General features: G+C 40.2%; 1 protein-coding gene across 2 annotated transcripts in view; it reads right to left on the bottom strand.

The window, feature by feature from the left end:
• Nucleotides 1–19195, bottom strand: part of LOC118218904 — a 284420-nt gene that overhangs the window by 60281 nt on the left and 204944 nt on the right. The window lies entirely within an intron of this gene.

Genomic DNA, 19195 nt, shown 5'->3' with positions numbered 1-19195 from the left:
CATAGCACCTTTACCTCTATGTACACTGCAGCACCTTACCGTCCCACGGTTTACTTTGTATTATTCTTTCGTCTTTATTGTACTTATTTAATTATATATCATAGGTTGCACTGCTTCCTGTGACTTATTTTAGTACTTACTTTTTAAAACTTATTTGTATTGCTCGTTTTTTTAAATAACTGCTCTTTATGATCTTCTCTTTTAATTTGTATTCATATGTTATATTATATTGTGTTATTATTTTTATTTTAATTTTCTGTATATTGTTAATATTGAAGCATTGTGTTGCAGTCTACAAGGAGTTTTTCTCACTAGCATATCACTGTATGCACATGTATATGCATGTGACAAATAAAGCCTTTGAACTTTGAACTTTAAAACATTCTGTTTGGAAATTTCCACTGTCATAGTTTTTGGATCCTAAAAAAGAATCCAGTCGTTCTGTGAGCCAAAGAGGGCCAGAGCACTTTTTATAAACTATAATTAACCTGATTACATATTCAATCTGATCGTCTGAAAGTCAAATAAACTTCAAATATTGAAATATAAAAAAGTATATATCATACCTGTTTTATGTGGGAAAGTTTATCTGAACTCTCCTCGTCTAAACGACTTAAATCCAGTGAGCAGGGAATCCTGTGAATAAATCATGAGACACAACGTAGTTAAACTCGTATACTGCAGCTCTAACTCACAGAACATGGAGACAGAGCTTCCATTTAAACTCACACTAACTGCAGCTCTAACTCACAGCACATGGAGACAGAGCTTCCAGTTAAACTCATCCTCTTACTGCAGCTCTAACTCACAGCACATGGAGACAGAGCTTCCAGTTAAACTCATCCTCTTACTGCAGCTCTAACTCACAGCACATAGAAACAGAGCTTCCAGTTAAACTCATCCTCTTACTGCAGCTCTAACTCACAGCACATGGAGACAGAGCTTCCAGTTAAACTCATCCTCTTACTGCAGCTCTAACTCACAGCACATGGAGACAGAGATTCCAGTTAAACTCATCCTCTTACTAAAGCTCTAACTCACAGCACATAGAGACAGAGCTTCCAGTTAAACTCATCCTCTTACTGCAGCTCTAACTCACAGTACATGGAGACAGAGCTTCCAGTTAAACTCATCTTCTTACTGCAGCTCTCTAACTCACAGCACATGGAGACAGAGATTCCAGTTAAACTCATCCTCTTACTAAAGCTCTAACTCACAGCACATGGAAACAGAGCTTCCAGTTAAACTCATCCTCTTACTGCAGCTCAAACTCACAGCACATGGAGACAGAGCTTCCAGTTAAACTCATCCTCTTACTGCAGCTCTAACTCACAGCACATGGAGACAGAGCTTCCATTTAAACTCACACTCTAACTGCAGCTTTAACTCACAGCACATGGAGACAGAGCTTCCAGTTAAACTCATCCTCTTACTGCAGCTCTAACTCACAGCACATGGAGACAGAGCTTCCATTTAAACTCACACTCTAACTGCAGCTTTAACTCACAGCACATGGAGACAGAGCTTCCAGTTAAACTCATCTTCTTACTGCAGCTCTCTAACTCACAGCACATGGAGACAGAGCTTCCAGTTAAACTCATACTCTTACTCCAGCTCTAACTCACAGTACATGGAGACAGAGCTCCCAGGTAAACTCATCCTTTCACTGCAGCTCTAACTCACAGCACATCCGAATGTGATATAAAACACATCATGACAATTTAAAATGAGTTAATACACACACGTTGACGAGAATGTGCTATCATACACCCCACTAAACCAAAAAGTAGCCACTGAGATTTAAGTTTTATTTAACCGTAGTGTCAGTATGAACTTGTTTCATTACCTTTGATCACCTGTGAACTCTCCTCGGAAGTTGTTTGGAAAATGCATTGAATGATCACTCATCATAGACAGACAGCTGGGTACAGGTGACCCTGCCTTCTTTACCCGGACCCTGTGAACAAACATGGAGACAGAGCTGCCAGTGAAACTCATCCTCTTACTGCAGCTCTAACTCACAGTACATGGAGACAGAGCTTCTAGTTAAACTCATCTTCTTACTGCAGCTCTCTAACTCACAGCACATGGAGACAGAGCTTCCAGTTAAACTCATCCTCTTACTAAAGCTCGAACTCACAGCACATGGAGACAGAGCTTCCAGTTAAACTCATCTTCTTACTGCAGCTCAAACTCACAGTACATGGAGACAGAGCTTCCAGTTAAACTCATCCTCTTACTACAGCTCTAACGCACAGTACATGGAGACAGAGCTTCCAGTTAAACTCATCCTCTTACTGCACCTATAACTCACAGCACATGGAGACAGAGCTTCCATTTAAACTCACACTCTAACTGCAGCTTTAACTCACAGCACATGGAGACAGAGCTTCCAGTTAAACTCATCTTCTTACTGCAGCTCTCTAACTCACAACACATGGAGACAGAGCTTCCAGTTAAACTCATACTCTTACTCCAGCTCTAACTCACAGCACATGGAGACAGAGCTTCCAGTTAAACTCATCTTCTTACTGCAGCTCTAACTCACAGCATATGGAGACAGAGCTTCCAGTTAAACTCATACTCTTACTCCAGCTCTAACTCACAGCACATGGAGACAGAGCTTCCAGTTAAACTCATCCTCTTACTCCAGCTCTAACTCACAGTACATGGAGACAGAGCTCCCAGGTAAACTCATCCTTTTACTGCAGCTCTAACTCACAGCACATAAAGACAGAGCTTCCAGTTAAACTCATCTTCTTACTGCAACTCTAACTCACAGCACATGGAGACAGAGCTTCCAGTTAAACTCATCCTCTTACTGCAGCTCTAACTCAGAGCACATGGAGACAGAGCTTCCAGTTAAACTCATCCTCTTACTGCAGCTCTAATTCACAGCACATGGAGACAGAGCTTCCAGTTAAACTCATCTTCTTACTGCAGCTCTAACTCACAGCACATGGAGACAGAGCTTCCAGTTAAACTCATCCTCTTACTGCAGCTCTAACTCACAGCACATTAACTCTCTGATTCATGCATTTTTACCTCTTTCTCGCAGGGCCGTGGGTTCCATCGTCAGTCTCGGTCTCCTCTGAAGAACTCATTTTAGAAATAGCGCCTCCTGTCTCAGGACACCTGAACACACCAGATCAGATTCAGAAGTGGGTTCTGACCCAAATTGGCAGACCTGTAAATACACACAAGAAGAACATGATAACGCACAGACATAATAATACACTGTGAGGGTCACATAATGTAAACGTGTAACACAAAAAGGTAATTTAATTAAGTTTGGTGCATTCAAATATGTACGCACCATATTATGTTAGTTGTGCATTTTATCCCACTGATATACTCAATGTATGTATCGATAATGAGTCCTTTGCGAAGTATCGCAAATTTGTATGCCGGCCCTTTAAGAGTTGCGCTCAAGCAGCAAACAGGTGGTGACGGGCCAGGTGATAGGTTTTTTGAAATAGATTGGGGGCAAGAGGTAGCAACGGAGAATGGAGTAAAGGGGAGTCAGCAGAAAATAATCAAGAATTCTGAGATTTGTTGGCGTTTTTGTTTGGATTGTATTTTTTTCAATCTACAATTATTCAACACAGCTCCAAGACACGAAAACGAGTAACCTGCTGAACGTACGTTTTAAAAGAATTCTCTTCTACTGCATCAGGAGGGTGAGCCGATGATTTTTGGGTTTTTTTTTTTTTTTTTTTTTGCTTCTTTGAATGCAATGCATTGCTTAATTATTTGTTTTTGGAGAGGAAAGAAGATTTTTGCACTTATGCATTAATTTTGGTTTCGGGACTTATTATTTTTGGCACGTTTTCTGGATTTGTGTTTCGTGGATACCTGACAACTAAACTAAACTCGGACTTCAACTTTAACTGTTATTCAACGGACAATCAGTTACTATTTCACATTGCCAGTTGAGTAATGATTGTACCTGGGTTTATGTTTTCCTGATAAAATACTTGTCATATCGTTATTTTGTTGTTGTTGTTTTTTTTTTGTTTATTGTTTGGTTGCCTCTGTTGTAATATATAAATTCCGTTTGATTAGATTCCCGTGAATATAGCGTGTTCATTCTGTTTAAATTGGTCTGAATTTGTTATAACACACACACACACACACACACACACATCAAATCTCATAGAACAGACAGGGACAAATCTGGAATTTAACTGAGCCATAAACTTGTACAGTAATACAATTCCTTCAAAAATATTCTGCACCCATGATAACAATTACTAAGACCGTTCAATATAAGGATTACCAGTGCTGAGGTATATTTTCATTGTCCAACATACGGAATATATTCAATGATTTAATGGAAACTACCAAAATGACACATTTCTCAGATGATACAATTTTACAAAAATTGTGCGTCACAATTATTGGCACCCCTGTATTTGGTACTGTGTGCACCCTCCCCTCGCAGGGATAATGGCACTGAGTCTTTTTACATAACATCTCATAAGACCAGAGAACACATTGGGAGGGATCTTAGACTCTTCCTCCACCCACAATCTTTCCAGATCCTGATGTCTTTGTTGATCCATGCTTATGGGCTGTGCTGTTCAATTGAGTCACAGGTTTTCAGGGAGTTTCAGCAGTCTTTAGACTGTTGTAGCCATTGCACAATGAGGCTTCTGCATCATTAACCTTTTTATTTGTGGATTTTAACGTGAATTTGGGGTCACTGCCTTGCTGAAAGATCCACTAGTTTCAGTCTGCTGGCAGAGGTAGTCAGGTTTAGGGCTAAATTGTCCTGGCACTTGGGTAGAGTTCACGATGCTGCTTTCCTTAACATGGGCCCCAGGACCAGTGTGAGCAAAGTAGCCCCATAACATTAAAGATCCACCACCGTATTTTTCTTTTCAGTATATGCATCCTTAAATCCATCCTACATCATATTCCTGGACATGGTTGTGAGGGGGCCTGGAGCCTGTCCCAGAATGCATTGGACAAGAGGCAGGAAAAAACCCTGAACAGGTCACCAGGCCATCACAGAGCACACACACCATGAACTTACACACTCATACATTCAAGCAATTTAGTGTCTCCAATTAGCTTAACCTGCATGTCTTTGGACTGTGGGAGGAAACCCATACAGACATGAGATGAGAATATGCAAACTCCACACACACCACCATGCTGCCCTCCAGCAGTTTTATATTTCTTCATTATTGCCCTCACAGTAGTAACTAGCATATTTAGTTTATTTTTTGATCCATTGGCCTGATTTTCAAAGGTCAGCAACCATTTTAATTTAGTTCGTCAGTTCTTTGTCTTTCTCTGTGGCAGATGAAAAATGGGTTTCACAATCAAGTTCTCAGTTTAATCCACCAGTGAAACAGAAAGCCATGGAATGCCACAAGAGTTTCTCTTAATATTGATGTAGATTTAGTTTGATTTTATTTTATTTGTAAGAATCTTTAGGGGTGCCAATTATTTTTATATATTTTTGGGAAATAAAAACCCTACCTGAATCCAACCGTCACACTAGAGGGCGCCAGTTCCCCAATCTTAGTTTGTTTTCTGTTCCTGTTTAGTGCTAATTAAGGAGTTGTGTCGCAAACATTTAATAGCCTGACCAGATTCACATTACAGGTATCTGTAACTGATTTATGATTAGTCAAAGAGCTAATTTAAGATCTAACTGCATTTACCTGCATGGGAGCGTGAGCAACCATTCTCAATGTGACAACCATTTCGTTTCACTTTTGTGACTGGTAGGCTATATTCCTTTATTTATTTCAATTCCAACCTTGGTAATGAAGTAATATTTTTCACCGAGTTGTCCACGTTCATATAGCCTGCATGAAACAACACGGCAAGAACGCACGGGGCGAAGTATCTAAGGTGCGCTTTTAGTAGTCCATCTGCGGAACATTGTAGTTGTATCACGGCAGACTCACGTCAATAACATCCGCCGTCGCATAAATACGTGGCCTAGTGTAAGTGCAGTCGGATTCTCTTAGCACCGCGGTTGTCCTATTGAATTTATCTTCACGTCTTTTCTTAACCTCAGGACGCTTTCCACCGAGGTCAAAGAAAAGTGGTTAGGAAAAGACATAGGACGTAATTTTCTGAATATTCGGACACAGGCTATAGGCCTCAGAAGTCGTGTCGTCATTCCCTTCTGGTTCGTTAGTCTCGACGCTGCCTTATCGTGCGCTTACCTGTAGGTGGACGCTTTTTCGCAATTTTCGCGTAATAATAGGTGCCTGCGTTCTTCCTTGTCCGTTCACCCGATATGCTATATAAGCAGCTTGAAACACAGCACAACTTGTCACAAACACATACATATAGGAATTGTAAGGTCAGCCAGTCAAAGCCTGCGAGAGTAGACGGTAAACAGTAGCGAGATCGTCATCCAGTGCCGAATTGCCCCATTTCATTCACTCGAACAGGGTTTAATGTTTATTAAATTCGTCGTAATATGAAATTTCACACAAAGGTAGTTTAATAACCCTAAATACCGGACACCTAGGCTACTTCCAACCCCCACGTCTTTTCGAAATTTTCAATAAAAAGGACGGGACCAACGCCGCAAGGGAGCGTGTCCGGGTTCTGGAGGGTGTCCGACTATGAGTAAAATGATATCATATAGAGTAATCTGCCTAACATAATCACTCCACTGTATATTTTTCCTCAATATTGCAAACCACTTAATTTGTTTAGTAGACTAATGGAAATGATTTCCTCTAAAACATGGAAAAAAAGAAGTAACAACCCCTTAATAAGTAAAAACAAAATCAGGGTTTATAGTGCAGTAAGTGTAAAAATGTCAACAACAAGCGACAAGTCCTGTAACGTCCGTCACACTAGGCTACCTCCTCACGTGGTAGAAGTGGTCATGGAATATCAAAAAAACTTAAGTAAACATTCTTTTAAAGGTTATTTTAAAAAAATTACTTTCTGGTCTAAATGGTATGTTTGGATTCCGTATGAGCTTGTTAGGCTACGCATTAAACTCGCTATTTTATTGCCAGTTATCCGTTTTTCTGAATTACGCGGGTTAATGTGATTATACCTGTAGATTCCCATTCCTCCCCGCAGCCCTTTACCTTCAGCTTCTCTTACCACAGTTCCACTCCGCAACAGACTGTTTACTCCGTTTTTTACATTTAATTTTATTCCTTCTTTCCTAGGGTTTCTTCCTCCTCCGTTTTTAAAATGGCCGTAAGCTTCAGTTTCTGTTTTGGACCTTTGGACCTTTCCTTACTCACCTGTTTACTGGCTCAGCTGAATGTTCGATGGGTGGAGTTTTATATATCTCATAAAAAACACGTTTTCAACGTACAAAAATGCCAAGTTACTAAAAAGTATTGATATCAAAATGACGCCAAGTTACGATACTACAAACAATATAGGCTATCTTGCCTCACCGAAATGACATAAGATGTATCTCAAAGCAATGCTACCCAATATTTCCTCAGTTCTTTCAAGTCACTTGGCCCTGTGTATAAGCATGCACTACATGAACAGGCCAAATATATGTGTGGATGGCTCTCTCACAGTCAAGATTGATTGAATAGGTGTGTGTATGTCCAATTTGTATTGGTATGTAGGCCTATGTATTTCGCTGCCCAGGCTTTCTGTTGCGTGAATGATAGTATGTTTCTTGGTACAAGTGTGTTCGTGAATGTGAATGTAAGATGCTGCCAGGGAAATGTCCCCATGCGGATAAAGAAGTTCTCTATGTATGTATGTACAATATGTGTTTTACATGCAGTATTTATTGTACGTAGCAAATATACAACAACTTGCACATGTACTCAAATTCAGTTCAGAAGCAAGTATAAACATGTTTTCTGGAGAAATGTGCTTCCTGTCGTTGCTCAGCAGCAGTTCTGTACATTAATGAATTTATACATTAATTTCAATGTACAATGTTCAATGTGTTCCATGAGGCAATTCGAAATATTTGTCTCTTTGATCTGACAGAAAGTGTGCATGATATTGTGAAATGGTAAGATTAGAAAACACAGGGCCAAGTGACTTGAAAGAACTGAGGAAATATTGGGTAGCATTGCTTTGAGATACATCTTATGTCATTTCGGTGAGGCAAGATAGCCTATATTGTTTGTAGTATCGTAACTTGGCGTCATTTTGATATCAATACTTTTTAGTAACTTGGCATTTTTGTACGTTGAAAACGTGTTTTTTATGAGATATCAGTTCTTTTTGCAAAGCGTTTTATTATGAGAGTGAGAAATGCGACCCTGCAAGAAACGGTTGTGGATTATGGCTATCGTTGTGTGAATCTGTACAGTCTGATGAGCGTGTACCGTTCAGCAGTTTCGGTTTGCTATATATGTAAAACAGTGTCTGTGAGAAAGGATGCAATGGCGTAAGCGTAAACGCATCAGAAACGCAGATGGAATATGGTATGTACTCACGGATTTGACGTCCATCCAACGAGCCTTGACTGACAAAATAATCAACATGCCCGTAGAATTATAACTCCCTAGGTCGCAACTTGTGTAGCCTTCTGTCCTGCTCCGTTGTCTGTTATTTCGTGGAGATGCACTATTAGTGTTTGTAAGGTTTATCCTTCTGTCCTGCTCCATTGTCTGTTATTTCGTGGAGATGCACTTTTAGTGTTTGTAAGGTTTATAAGGCATTTTGATAGGCTAATCTGCAGGTAGGAATCCTCTTCGCCGTTTTGCTAAACTAGAACCGGAAAACATGATAGTGGAGAATAGGAGCAGACGCATATGTCCCAGCAGGCTTTGCATATGAGAGAATAACAACAGTGTGGGAGAAATTAAAATGAAATTACGAAATTCCGTAGTTGAAACAATATGTTTTTAGCAGAATGGGCATGTAGGTGAAGGTTGACATGATCACGGAGTATAGTGCGAAGTAAATGGAGTGACCATGAGCGAGCTTATATTCCTTATCAAATGGTATATATAACAGTCGGTATTGAACATTGGTTGTTGAAGTGGAGGGTCAAATAACATTGCACACATTATTTACCTGTAATGTAATCTATTGCACGAATGTGTTTTTCTCATGTTCAGTGCTAGTAGTTATACTTATGAGTGAATCATGATTTTAAATGTAATGTTTTAATGCGGAGTTGCAGAACGTACATACGTAGTAATTGTGTGTAGCCTATGTGGCTAGATAGAGAACAGGGCGAGATAACATGGATGTAGAAACGTGGCGTTTGCTGATATTAAGGTTTTGTACAGTAGCCAAGTGAAGAAATATAGTTAGTAGAAATGGCACAGTGGTGAACCGGTGTAACTTTTAAATAAAAGGAATACATTTGCGTCATGAAATGCATATGGGTGGCCGTGAGTGAGTGAGGTTTACCAGTCTGTGACTTCGTTAGCTAATGCCATAGCTATGCAATGCGTGAAATATCATTAGCGAACCTGCCGGTAGTTTTAAAGAAGAACACAAGCCAGTAAGCACAGAAGAGCTTCAGTTGAATCCATATGGCTTAGCAATATTGTAGCCGGTCAATAACTGAACGTACAGACGGTAAGTCATAATGCATATATCTTAGCAATATTGTAGCCGGTTAATAACTGAACGGTGAACGGCGGGTAGATATGGTGCAAAAGCAATAATTAAGAAGTAGTAGACAATTATTAGTGAGGGTCGAAGCAAGTTAAAGAAACGGGTTCCAAGCTGGGCTTGAACATACGACCCAGTGTTCCCAAGCCTGTAACCTTACCCACTAGGCCACAGACGGATTAGCTGTTCAACCTGCGGAGTTGCGGAATGTACATAAGTACTAATTGTTTGTAGCGTATGTGGGTAGATAGAGAACAGGGCGAGGTAACAGGAATGTAGAAACGTGGCGTTTGCTGATATTAAGGTTTTGTACGGTAGCCAAGTGAAGAAATATAGTTAGTAGAAATGGCACAGTGGTGAACTGGTGTAACTTTTAAATAAAAGTAATACATTTGCGTCATGAAATGCATATGGGTGGCCGTGAGTGAGTGAGGTTTACCAGTGTGTGACTTCGTTAGCTAATGCCATAGCTATGCAATGCGTGAAATATCATTAGCAAACCTGCCGGTGGTTTTAAAGAACACAGGCCAGTAAGCACAGAAGAGCTGCCGTTGAATCCATGTGGCTTAGCAATATTGTAGCCGGTCAATAACCCAACGTACAGACGGTAAGTCATAATGCATATATCTTAGCAATATTGTAGCCGGTTAATAACTGAACGGTCAACGGCGGGTAGAAATGGTGCAAAAGCAATAATTAAGAAGTAGTAGACAATTATTAGTGAGGATCGAAGCAGGTTAAAGAAACGTGTTTCAAACTGGGCTTGAACATACGACCCAGTGTTATCAAGCCTGTAACCTTACCCACTAGGCCACGGATGGATTAGTTGTTCAAATTGCGGAGTTGCAGAATGTACACAAGTAGTAATTGTTTGTAGCGTATGTGGCTATAGATAGAGAACAGAGCGAGGTAACATGAATGTAGAAATAGAAGCGTGGCGTTTGCTTATATGAAAGTTTTGTACGGTAGCCAAGTGAAGAAATATAGTTAATAGAAATGGCACAGTGGTGAAGTGGTGTAACTTTTTAATGAAAGGAATACATTTGCCGTGACTTCGTTAGCTAATGCCATAGCTATGCAATGCGTGAAATATCATTAGCAAACCTGCCGGTGGTTTTAAAGAACACAGGCCAGTAAGCACAGAAGAGCTCCCGTTGAATCCATGTGGCTTAGCAATATTGTAGCCGGTTAATAACTGAACGGTGAACGGCGGGTAAATATGGTGCAAAAGCAATAATTGATAAGTAGGCTAGTAGACAATTATTAGTGAGGGTTGAAGCAGGTTAAAGAAATATGTTCTAAGCTGGGCTTGAACCTCCGACCCCATGTTCCCAAGACTGTAACCTTACCCACTAGGCCACAGGTGGACTAGCTGTTTAAACGGGAAATGTTTCAGAATACAAATGTATGGGTATTTTGCGTGTGTATGCGCGTTTTTGATTGGGTCGTGTAGGGCAGATTTGGCTGGTGTTAGTGAAATGTCCAATGGGGAGACATGTTGTTAGTGGGATAGGCGGCAGGAAAAATAAGAATGAGAAGAAGAAGAAGAAGAAGAAGAAGAAGAAGAAGAAGAAGAAGAAGAAGGAGAAAACGCAAAATCCCCTTAGTTTGGGGCTTTATTGTGTGGACATGTGAAGTTGTTTATGAATTCTGTCTGTTGAAATGGGGTCAGAATGTACAGAATTTAATGTTTTTAAGGGCTGAGTGTCTGTGGCTGTTGTGGTTATTTCTGTGGGGAACCCTGAAAAGTGCCAAACTCTCGGTGCTGTATAGGTATGGGGGCATGCCCCCGCCAAGGCGTAACTTGGCGGGATGGCATACCTGCCATCCCAATACTTTTTATTAGCTGCATCAGTCATGGTATTTAATAAGTTATGCAGAATAAACAATTATTTCATCCATGTAGATCTTTGCCAAATTTTAGCACATACAGTGAGCACCATAATTCATTGGACAGTGACACATTTTTTTGTTATTTTGGTTCTGTACTCTAGCACTTTGAGTTTGAAAGGATACAATGACAATGAGGTTGCAGACTGTCAGCTTTAATTTGAAGGTATTTTCATCCATATAGTGGATGAACCGTTTAGGAACAACAGCACCTTTTGTACATGGTCCCCCCATTTTAAGGTACTACAAGTATTAGTTGAATTGGCTTCACAGATGTGTTTGGTTAGGCAGGTGTATTCATTTGTGTCGTTAGTGAATGCAGAAGAGAGCTGTTGATGTCTAGTCTTGATTCTAGACTTTGCAATTGCCTTTGGAGATTATTGTTGGGGTGTGACAACATGAGGAAGACAGCAGTGTCGATGCAAAATAAGCTGGCCGTCATAAGGCTCAGAAATGAAACTCAATCAATCAGGAACATTGCATGGGCATGCCCAAGTCAACAGTTTGTTTTTAAGTTTGTGTAATTTTTGGTATTTTGTCTACATTTTCTTGTGCCATCCCCAATCAACTGTTTCTTTTTTTCTCTCTTTTTTTGTTGTTGACAATTTTTAAGGTTATTTGCCCTTCGTATACTCATCAAATGTGTTTGTGAAGTATTAAAATAAAATAATAAAAAACTAACGAGAGCTGACTTTCCACGATACCTGCTCTTACCAGTTCCACTTCATTTTATTCAAAATGCGCCACAAGACATTTTATTTTATTTTATTTGCATTTCAGTGCTGAAATGTGCTCTCTGACCAGAGAGGCTCTGACCCACAGTCTCTTTCTCGAGTCGGGAGTATCTGGAGACCAGAGTATGGGGCGTGTCAAAAGCAAAATGGACGACGGGTCAAAAGCACGTTTCTAGTGGTCAATGATTCGGTGAGTCACATATATTATCCAATCAAAAGCATGATCCAAAGGCGTAGATGTATCAAGATTGTTTTGACGTTTCTGAGACAGCATATCTGTTTTTGTTGCCGGTGCTGGAGGTGAATAATAGGCTATGTCGGTGCGTAAATTATGCGCTTTCTTTGTCTTTGTCTAAACTATTTAGCCAATCTAATATGCAGTAAAGTCATGTTTGGTGTTGTTGGAGAGCTAATATCATGAGCAGTTAGATGGTCTCATTCTATGTTGAGAATGTTGTCATTCAAAGTTTATGTGTTACATGAAAGTGAAACGCCAATCACAGAAATGTAGCTATTCAGCTGTTACACCTGAAGTTGTGAAAATGGCGACACTATGTTTGAACAATTGTCTGCATCCAGTGCTTTGGGTGCTGTTTGGAATAAAAATATTATTATTATTATTATTATTATTATTATTATTATTATTCACAAATATGATGTTTACATTGTAAAATAAATAGTACAATTGTGCTAAACTTTATGCAACCCACGGACATACAGTACATTAATTGGGAAAACATATGTCTGGATAGTTTTGTAAGATTAAAAAATGTTTTAATAGGGCAAAATATTTGCCATTATTATATGTATTTATTTATTCACCACCCCACCCCTTTTTTATATCAAAAGTATTGATGTCAATACTTTTAAAAGCCTAGATTTTGCAAGTTTTAATTATAGGCTTATAGACAGTGCTTTGTATGGGTGAGTATCTTGGCATTTTTGTATGTTGAAAAAGTGTTTTTGTTGAGATATTTCTTTATGTACTGTGTTTTATGAGTTTTAACTGATAATAATAGTAAGAAGAGAGAGTATATCCGTACACTGTTTTTTCTGCTCCCAAAGTGATATAATGGTACGTTTCGACCTCAAAGGTCTTCGTCAGGTACATCAACCAGAACATGTGACTGGGTGGAGATATAGACCAGGATGTGGGCAGGTCCATAATAGGGCCATTTGATTATGACCCTGGTTTTTGCTCAAATTATAGCACAGAGACCGCGTTGGTGAAGGTAGTTAATGACCTCAGACAGTGATCAGTGAGCTTACTGTAGCCAGTTTTTTTTTTTTTGAAAAGCATATGATTTTTTTCAAATATTGTCAATTACCAATGTTGTTGCTCCTTTTCCCATTCTCCAATGACCGGAATGACCAGGAACTTTCATTACATTACATTACATTACAGGCATTTGGCAGACGCTCTTATCCAGAGCGACGTACAACAAAGTGTATAACCATAACCAGGAACAAGTATGACGAAACCCCTAGAGAGAAGTACTGGTCCAAGTACAGGGAACAACCGCATAGTTCAACCTGGACCCTGGTGGTTAAACTGATTAACACTAACAACGAGAACGGCAACAACGCAATCTATGGAAAAATAAGAATAAATAAAAATACAAGTAGTTGTTAAGACTGGCGCATCAACTAAGTCACCTATTAAACAGCTGCCTAGTTACACCCCTAAGTTTAGCCATTTACAGGGGGGGAAGGGAGGGATGGGGAGAGGTGCAGCCTGAAGAGGTGGGTCTTCAGTCGTCGTTTGAAATGGGTCACAGTCTCAGCTGTTCTGACCTCCACAGGGAGGTCATTCCACCATCTCGGGGCCAGAACAGACAGGAGACGTGTTCGGGAAGTGCAGGTGCGAAGAGGGGGAGGTGCTAGGCGTCCTGAGGTAGCAGAACGGAGGGATCTGGCTGGCATGTAGGGTTTGAATATCTTGTGAAGGTATGCTGGGGCTGATCCCTTGACTGCCTGGTATGCTAGAACCAATGTTTTGAATTTGATGCGAGCTATAACAGGCAGCCAGTGGAGGGTAGTGAGCAGGGGAGTTACGTGGGAGTGTCTGGGGAGGTTGAAGACCAGACGAGCCGCAGCATTCTGAATGAGCTGCAGGGGTCTGGTGGCAGATGCCGGTAGTCCAGCCAGAAGAGAGTTGCAGTAGTCCAGGCGGGATAGAACCATTGCTTGGACCAGGAGCTGGGTTGAGTAGGTGGTGAGAAAGGGGCGGATTCTGCGGATGTTGTATAGGAAAAATCTGCATGCCCGGGTTACTGCTGCAATGTTGTTGGAGAGGGACAGCCTGTTGTCCATCATCACTCCGAGATTCTTGGCGCAGGGTGATGATGTCACTACGGTGTCCCCTAAGGAAATGGAAAATATAAATCACCAATTTCCAGTGCCAAATCTCCAATCTCTAATTTGCATCAAATTGCAAAAAAGTACATATGTAACCCAAGTACCAAGGCTGTATAATGAAAAGTTACCTCATTATCTAGCCTATGTGTCAAAATTTCCTGGGCCATGAGTATTTTTGTGTGTCCAAACATGCACTGGAACATGCCTTCCCAAATAGCTCAGTTGTAAACTGTTTGTCTCTCAGTCCTTTGGTTGAGGGTTCAAATCCCGGTAGTGGTATCGTTTACTGCTTCAAGTCTTCATTTGATCTGGATCTGGGCTTGTGTTCCTAATGGGCATTGTCTGCCAAATCATTTACACTGCTTTGACCCTGGTATGAATTTGTAGCATAAATCCAACATGTGAAAAGTTATGTTGAGAAGCTTACTCAGACATCGACCCAAGTTCAGCAGACATCAATTCCTTCTTGAATAAAATAAATCTACCACAACTGTCCAAAGAACATGCACAAGCACTGAACCATTAACACAAACTGAATTTCATAAAGCACTGACCCAGATGCCCAACAATAAAGCTCCAGGACCTGATGGCTTCCCCACTGAATTCTTTAAACATTTTTGGTTAACAATTTCTCTATCAGAATGGCACTTGAAATAAAACATAACTCCAAAATTCCCCCGCATATGAACACTGCGTTGATCTCAGTATTGCTTAAGCCTGGCAAAGACCCAACCCTACCCTCCAGCTATCGTCCCCTATCACTTATCAATACTGACATCAACATAATTAGCAAAGCTTTAGCCACCAGAATTGAAACAGTCACCCAAATCATGATTCATCACGACCAAACTGGATTCATCAAAGGACGACATTCATCAAACAATATGTGCAGACTATATAATTTAATTAATGTCATCAATCAACACAGTTTAAAAGCAATAATTACCTCACTGGATGCAGAGAAAGCATTCGATAGAGTTAACTGGACATTTCTATTTGCAACATTACAAAAATTTGGTTTCGGAGAATCATTTATTCACTGGATAAAAATACTTTACACCTCACCCATGGCTACAGTCACCACGAATGAAATAACATCACAGAGCTTCACACTACACAGGGGGAATAGGCAAGGATGTCCACTCTCTCCCTTTCTATTCACTTTTTTCATAGAACCTCTTACTGCAGCAATCAGACAAAATGAAAATATCAAGGGAATTATAACTCATAACGCACACCACAAGATCAGCCTTTACACAGATGATGTGATGTTATACTACAAGATCCTAAAAATTCCTTACAAGAAACCATTAAACTCATCAAAACATTCTCAAAAATATCTGACTACTCGATAAATTGGACAAAATCTATAATTTTACCCTTGATGGAGAAGGAGATGATTGGAATGCTGCAACACAGGAATCGACCCCCCCCCCCCCCCCACTGGAAATATCAGGTATTTAGGCGTCAACATTTCCCCCAAGCTGTCTGAGTTATTCCATCTCAACTTTAACCCATTAATAAAAACAATAGAAGATGATCTACAACGATGGATGAACCTACCACTTTAATTGGAAGAATAGCAACCGTCAAAATGTTAATTTAACCAAAAATCAACTATCTGTTTACTATGATCCCAAACCAACCCACCACCAACTGGTTCAGCTCCCTAGATTCAATAAAAATTCACCAAATTCTACTGGAAAAATAAAACAGCCAGAATCAAATTAGGTACTCTTCAAAAAAATAAAAATCAAGGAGGACTCGATGCACCAAATTTTCATAATTACTACTGGGCCAAACAATTGCTATACATGGCCTCACCCCACTAAACAAAACAACTCATGGATTGATATCAAACAAGAAGCATGCAGGGAAATCTCACCACCTGACCTACCATTCCTCAATATAAACATAAAACACCACACCTGCTTTAAGAACACTGTAATTTCTACAACTCTGAAAGCTTGGTGGAAAATCAACAAAATCACAAACTCCACTTTGACACCCTGCAAATACACCCCAATCTGGCATAACCCTGACTTCCAGCTCAACAAAACTCCACTGAATTTCACCACATGGAAACAAAAAGGCATTACACATCTCCACCACATTTTTCAAGAGAACACTTTAATTACTTTAAAAAAATCGACAAAATAACATCTCCGAAGAAAATTCTTTCTAAACTATACAAACTACTAACACATATGGACTCTACAATACACCTCCCCATTACAAGATGGGAAGTAGATTTGCCCATTTCTCCCAGCGCCGACTTCTGGCAACAAATATGCACCAACACATTCACAATGACTAACAACACTAATTTACAATTAATTCAATTCAAGGTAATCCACAGAGCACATATTACTCAACACAGGATGTATAAAATGGAACTAGCAGACACTGGCATATGCTCACACTGCACTCTAAACACCCCGGACAATTATTTCCACGCTACTTGGCTATGCCCACCCATCCAACACTTTTGGCACAGTCACTAAAACATTATCCCGTTTCTTGGGTTGCAGTATCCCACTATCTCCCTCCCTCTGCCTACTTGGAGACATATCCGCGATCAATTCAACAACCAAGAACACCAGGCCCATACTCACTGCCCTAACTGTCGCCAAGAAAACTATCCTAGTACATTGGAAAACAAGAAATACCGTAAATACTGTGCAATGGTTGAACCTTCTCACAGAATACATATCATTAGAAAAAACATCAGCTTCTAGCCACAATCAAATCTCACAATTCAGAGAAAACTGGGAACCATTCATTAATAATCTAAATTTATAATCCAACCAAAATGAACCAGTTAGCCAAAATCCCCCCCCCCCTCTTCTCTCTCTCTCTCATACGCATTACACACTTACACACAGTCTAACTTGATGCATACATACTCACCTTTCATGTTCATTACAGTTTCACCTTCTCTTTTTTTACTTTATTTTTCCCTGGCCCAATATACCCAGATAAGCTCACAACAAATTCTCACTTTCTCTTGTCATGCCATCCGCGTTCTTCCTACATATTCAGTCCTACATATGACACACACACATACATACACACAAATCCGCATACACCACACACTCCACAATCCCTCCATACAACTTTACCTCTCAATTCCATCCCATTTGTCTACTTTTCTTTAAATGATCTTTTTTTCTTGCTCTCAATCCTTGTTGTTGTTTTTTCTTTTTTAAAGTAGCAATGCTGTTATTATTATTATTCTATTTTTTGTTTGCTTGTTTTTTTTTCCATTTTTTAAAAAGATGATTTTTGCTTCTCTTGAGTGTTGATTTGCCTTTCAATGGATGCTTCCTCATTTGCTTTTGTTATATTTTCCTTATAAAAATTGTTTAGGTAAAAAAAAAAAAAGCCAACACTGAATCTATAATTTTACACAACATAGGTCTCTTAAAAATAAGAAACATCAGTGTCCCTGTTCTTGCTGAAAGCATGCAACCATTTATGATGTCTACAACAATGACAATTTGATGATACTCGTAGAGCAACAGTAATACACAAAAAGCCAACCTTCATGCTGATGCCTGTGACGCTCTGACCAGAGAAAGCTACTGTAACCCATCTAGTGACAAGTTATTACAAGGCTAGCTCTCAGAACTCTCAGAACGTTACTGCTTCGTGTGCTTGCTGTGCTTATTCTGTTATCGGCCTTTGTGAACAGCCCAAACGGTGGATTCTGGTTCAAGCGAGGAAGTGCCCATCAGACCAAAACTCAGTCATTTCCACAACTACATAAGTGTACTTATGCCTTAGTAATTGCAGCAGATATGGCTGTAAACTAAAATGTTTTACAAATAATTCAGACAATGTTTGATCGATCAGAGAAACAGTTTTCATGTCTATATGAGCGCACATAGTGAATCACTGCCCATTCTTTCACTGCTCTGCCTCAGTTCCTGTAGATTCAGTGGGAAACCTGCAGTGATTAATGCACTTCAGACTGTGTTCTGCGGTGTACAGCTGCTTGGAGGCTTAAGGTAGTGAAGGGAAGTGTATGTTTCTATGCACTCCTGGCCACTTCTACCTAGGCCTGCAGCCTTGTCCCAGTCTCCACATTCCCAGTTACCATGGCGATGAGGGAGAGGAGCGATGGAGAGCTACGGGGAGGATGGAATGCAGCTCAGGGCCGTCCCGAGTGCACTCCTGAGAGGACCCGAAACGCTCTGGCACCCACCATGGTGATATACCGCCCCCGTCCCAGGCACTATAGTGTGCTGTTGTGTTGTGTGCTGAGATGCCTAATTACTGATGTAACAGGCGTGTGTGACCACAGACAGAGCCTTCATGCCTGTGAGATGTGACCATATGCGATGTGATGCTTATAAACTACTATTGAGACTGAGATAACTTAGTGAGTCTTTGGAGAATGCCACTGCATGCTGTGTAGTGGGTATTTCCCTGGTGCATATTGTACAAAATTCTGTTACAGTGGGAACATGTCGTCTGACCTGATGATTTCCTGTCTGCCTCATGTACCTGCTTTGAGTGGTTCCTATCAATTCAGAGATTATTTGGCATATTGTATGGTAGTTAGCATTTCGTATAGATGTGTCACGGGTTGCAGTGTGGTGGACCCAAATGCAGACTTGGACAATTGCGTACTTTCAAAAGGTACACGATGCAGCAGGCAGTCTCAT

Source organism: Anguilla anguilla, chromosome 19 (genome assembly GCF_013347855.1).
Source record: "Anguilla anguilla isolate fAngAng1 chromosome 19, fAngAng1.pri, whole genome shotgun sequence".
NCBI classification, from domain to species: domain Eukaryota; kingdom Metazoa; phylum Chordata; class Actinopteri; order Anguilliformes; family Anguillidae; genus Anguilla; species Anguilla anguilla.
This window is presented reverse-complemented; position numbering and strand designations above follow the sequence as displayed.